Source organism: Anomaloglossus baeobatrachus, unplaced genomic scaffold, assembly GCF_048569485.1.
Source record: "Anomaloglossus baeobatrachus isolate aAnoBae1 unplaced genomic scaffold, aAnoBae1.hap1 Scaffold_29, whole genome shotgun sequence".
Lineage (NCBI taxonomy): Eukaryota > Metazoa > Chordata > Amphibia > Anura > Aromobatidae > Anomaloglossus > Anomaloglossus baeobatrachus.
Window position 1 is genome coordinate 1,492,128 of NW_027442352.1, and position 5,686 is coordinate 1,497,813.

Sequence of the window (5,686 nt, forward strand, 5' to 3'; positions counted from 1 at the left end):
TCCACCACAAGGACCACTCTCTCTAATCCCTGAAAAATGAAATCATCCTCAGTGACGAAGAGAGGGGGCTAAGCACCCCCCATGGTCTCAGAGCATTGACTCTTCTAAGAGTCCTAAGATTCCTGCTCACACTGATGGGGTGCAGCTGTGGGACCCTATTTTCAGAGATGATGTCCTCCACCGAACTCTCAAAAAGCTGAAAGGGTCTTCAGTAGAGATGGATAGTCGAGCTGGGCTATCAGACGGTCACCTCTGTAGCTGTAGTGTCATTTTTCCTATGGTCCAATGTGTAAATTAAACAAAAAAGTGCACGTTTGTTATGATTTCCAAGATGGGGACCAGGATGTGGACATAATAAAAAAATAGGGAACATGATAGGAGACATTTCTACAATACATATAATCATTCTTATCTATCTAATACGATGACAACAGCTCTCCATACCTGCAGTCCACCACAAGGACCACCCTCTCTATTCCCTGAAAAGTGAAATCATCCTCAGTGACGAAGAGAGGGGGCTAAGCGCCCCCCATGGTCTCAGAGCATTGACTCTTCTAAGAGTCCTAAGAGTCCTGCTCACAGTGATGGGGTGCAGTTGTGGGACCCTATTTTCAGAGATGATGTTCTCCACCCAACTCTCAAAAAGCTGAAAGGGTCTTCAGTAGAGATGGATAGTCGAGCTGGGCTATCAGACGGTCACCTCTGTAGCTGTAGTGTCATTTTTCCTATGGTCCAATGTGTAAATTAAACAAAAAAGTGCACGTTTGTTATGATGTCCAAGATGGGGACCAGGATGTGGACATAATAAAAAATTAGGGAACATGATAGGAGACATTTCTACAATACATATAATCATTCTTATCTATCTAATACGATGATAACAGCTCTCCATATCTGCAGTCCACCACAAGGACCACCCTCTCTAATCCCTGAAAAATGAAATCATCCTCAGTGATGAAGAGAGGGGGCTAAGTGCCCCCAATGGTCTCAGAGCATTGACTCTTCTAAGAGTCCAAAGAGTCCTGCTCACACTGATGGGGTGCAGCTGTGGGACCCTATTTTCAGAGATGATGTCCTCCACCCAACTCTCAAAAAGCTGAAAGGGTCTTCAGTAGAGATGGATAGTCGAGCTGGGCTATCAGACGGTCACCTCTGTAGCTGTAGTGTCATTTTTCCTATGGTCCAATGTGTAAATTAAACAAAAAAGTGCACGTTTGTTATGATGTCCAAGATGGGGACCAGGATGTGGACATAATAAAAAATTAGGGAACATGATAGGAGACATTTCTACAATACATATAATCATTCTTATCTATCTAATACGATGACAACAGCTCTCCATACCTGCAGTCCACCACAAGGACCACCCTCTCTAATCCCTGAAAAATGAAATCATCCTCAGTGACGAAGAGAGGGGGCTAAGCGCCCCCATGGTCTCAGAGCATTAACTCTTCTAAGAGTCCTAAGAGTCCTGCTCACACTGATGGGGTGCAGCTGTGGGACCCTATTTTCAGAGATGATGTCCTCCACCCAACTCTCAAAAAGCTGAAAGGGTCTTCAGTAGAGATGGATAGTCGAGCTGGGCTATCAGACGGTCACCTCTGTAGCTGTAGTGTCATTTTTCCTATGGTCCAATGTGTAAATTAAACAAAAAAGTGCACGTTTGTTATGATGTCCAAGATGGGGTCCAGGTTGTGGACATAATAAAAAATTAGGGAACATGATAGGAGACATTTCTACAATACATATAATCATTCTTATCTATCTAATACGATGACAACAGCTCTCCATACCTGCAGTCCACCACAAGGACCACCCTCTCTAATCCCTGAAAAATGAAATCATCCTCAGTGACGAAGAGAGGGGGCCAAGCGCCCCCCATGGTACCAGAGCATTGACTCTTCTAAGAGTCCTAAGAGTCCTGCTCACACTGATGGGGTGAAGCTGTGGGACCCTATTTTCAGAGATGATGTCCTCCACCCAACTCTCAAAAAGCTGAAAGGGTCTTCAGTAGAGATGGATAGTCGAGCTGGGCTATCAGACGGTCACCTCTGTAGCTGTAGTGTCATTTTTCCTATGGTCCAATGTGTAAATTAAACAAAAAAGTGCACGTTTGTTATGATGTCCAAGATGGGGACCAGGATGTGGACATAATAAAAAATTAGGGAACATGATAGGAGACATTTCTACAATACATATAATCATTCTTATCTATCTAATACGATGACAACAGCTCTCCATACCTGCAGTCCACCACAAGGACCACCCTCTCTAATCCCTGAAAAATGAAATCATCCTCAGTGACGAAGAGAGGGGGCCAAGCGCCCCCCATGGTACCAGAGCATTGACTCTTCTAAGAGTCCTTAGAGTCCTGCTCACACTGATGGGGTGAAGCTGTGGGACCCTATTTTCAGAGATGATGTCCTCCACCCAACTCTCAAAAAGCTGAAAGGGTCTTCAGTAGAGATGGATAGTCGAGCTGGGCTATCAGACGGTCACCTCTGTAGCTGTAGTGTCATTTTTCCTATGGTCCAATGTGTAAATTAAACAAAAAAGTGCACGTTTGTTATGATGTCCAAGATGGGGACCAGGATGTGGACATAATAAGAAATTAGGGAACATGATAGGAGACATTTCTACAATACATATAATCATTCTTATCTATCTAATACGATGACAACAGCTCTCCATACCTGCAGTCCACCACAAGGACCACCCTCTCTAATCCCTGAAAAATGAAATCATCCTCAGGGACGAAGAGAGGGGGCTAAGCGCCCCCCATGGTTTTAGAGCATTGACTCTTCTAAGAGTCCTAAGAGTCCTGCTTACACTGATGGGGTGCAGCTGTGGGACCCTATTTTCAGAGATGATGTCCTCCACCCAACTCTCAAAAAGCTGAAAGGGTCTTCAGTAGAGATGGATAGTCGAGCTGGGCTATCAGACGGTCACCTCTGTAGCTGTAGTGTCATTTTTCCTATGGTCCAATGTGTAAATTAAACAAAAAAGTGCACGTTTGTTATGATGTCCAAGATGGGGACCAGGATGTGGACATAATAAAAAATTAGGGAACATGATAGGAGACATTTCTACAATACATATAATCATTCTTATCTATCTAATACGATCACAACAGCTCTCCATACCTGCAGTCCACCACAAGGACCACTCTCTCTAATCCCTGAAAAATGAAATCATCCTCAGTGACGAAGAGAGGGGGCTAAGCGCCCCCCATGGTCTCAGAGCATTGACTCTTCTAAGAGTCCTAAGATTCCTGCTCACACTGATGGGGTGCAGCTGTGGGACCCTATTTTCAGAGATGATGTCCTCCACCCAACTCTCAAAAAGCTGAAAGGGTCTTCAGTAGAGATGGATAGTCGAGCTGGGCTATCAGACGGTCACCTCTGTAGCTGTAGTGTCATTTTTCCTATGGTCCAATGTGTAAATTAAACAAAAAAGTGCACGTTTGTTATGATGTCCAAGATGGGGACCAGGATGTGGACATAATAAAAAAATAGGGAACATGATAGGAGACATTTCTACAATACATATAATCATTCTTATCTATCTAATACGATGACAACAGCTCTCCATACCTGCAGTCCACCACAAGGACCACCCTCTCTATTCCCTGAAAAGTGAAATCATCCTCAGTGACGAAGAGAGGGGGCTAAGCGCCCCCCATGGTCTCAGAGCATTGACTCTTCTAAGTGTCCTAAGAGTCCTGCTCACACTGATGGGGTGCAGCTGTGGGACCCTATTTTCAGAGATGATGTTCTCCACCCAACTCTCAAATAGCTGAAAGGGTCTTCAGTAGAGATGGATAGTCGAGCTGGGCTATCAGACGGTCACCTCTGTAGCTGTAGTGTCATTTTTCCTATGGTCCAATGTGTAAAATAAACAAAAAAGTGCACGTTTGTTATGATGTCCAAGATGGGGACCAGGATGTGGACATAATAAAAAATTAGGGAACATGATAGGAGACATTTCTACAATACATATAATCATTCTTATCTATTTAATACGATGACAACAGCTCTCCATACCTGCAGTCCACCACAAGGACCACCCTCTCTAATCCCTGAAAAATGAAATCATCCTCAGTGACGAAGAGAGGGGGCTAAGCGCCCCCCATGGTCTCAGAGCATTGACTCTTCTAAGAGTCCTAAGAGTCCTGCTCACACTGATGGGGTGCAGCTGTGGGACCCTATTTTCAGAGATGATGTCCTCCACCCAACTCTCAAAAAGCTGAAAGGGTCTTCAGTAGAGATGGATAGTCGAGCTGGGCTATCAGACGGTCACCTCTGTAGCTGTAGTGTCATTTTTCCTATGGTCCAATGTGTAAATTAAACAAAAAAGTGCACGTTTGTTATGATGTCCAAGATGGGGACCAGGATGTGGACATAATAAAAAATTAGGGAACATGATAGGAGACATTTCTACAATACATATAATCATTCTTATCTATCTAATACGATGACAACAGCTCTCCATACCGTATTTCATGGTCAATCCAGGTTTGTCAGTGATGGCACTGACATAATGTATGGCGTCTTTTTCGGGCGTTATCCTTTGCCTTTTCATTGTGAAAATCCAGTTGCCTATATCAAAGCAAATTCTACTACTTGTAAAGTATGCAGAAAATGAAATGTAGAACATATAACATCAACTGCTTAGGAACGCATCATAGGTTAGTACTTAAAAGGATATTGTCATGTTCTAGTCATAATGCAAGCTGGACATTTTTCATGTTACCCTGTAATCGCCGGCCTGTTCTAATGCTCACAAGCAAAGATATATGCTCAGCTGCTAAGGCTTCCCTCTGCCTTCTGAATGAAAATTGAATATGTCTGGCTCACTGTGTATATAGCAGGTGCTCAGAAAAAATAAGAGTCAATTCAAAAGAAATAGCTCTGGTACACTATAGTGATTAATAACGTAAGAAAAGAACTCTTGGAATGCTGAAAATTCTTTATTTGTGCAAAAGGATAATTCATCCAACGTTTCGACCTTGTTTTTAGGTCTTTATCAAGGATAAAGTTATCTAAGATCATAAAGGGTTACAAAACCATATAAACACGTAATTAGTACATAGTACAACATAACAGTACAATATATTGCTACTTGAGAGTACAATGGGTCAAATGACCATGAGGCACATACAAAAAATTTTTCCAAAGCCATAGTGAAAACATTTGTACTGAGGAAAGAAAATTTCCACATGACCTATCTGGAGAAACATTCTGGATCAAACAACCAAAAATAGTCAAGCAGGTAAATACACACCTATATGGATAACAGGATGATATGTGTTCAATTGTATAGCGTCATTGCCATTAAGGTACAAATGGAAAACTTGCAATCCTATATAGTGAAGGAAATGAACACATATCATATCAAAGAACACAGGAACATGGGTGTGAGAAAAACCTCAATGTTTATACTTTGTTCTTTATAATGGTGTGAACATGTATATGTCTCAGTACCTTATGCACTTGAGAATTCTAGTGAGTAGATGATGAAAGCCTATTCCAGAACTGGAATCGGTAAATAATTGTAGGTGGAATCTAAATGAAAAGATGGTACAAGTGTTATCATGACACGTGGGCTATAACACAATGGACCGTGTGACAAAGAAGAAAGGAGAGAAAGAAGAGGAAGAAAATGGAACTACCTGTAACATTACGTG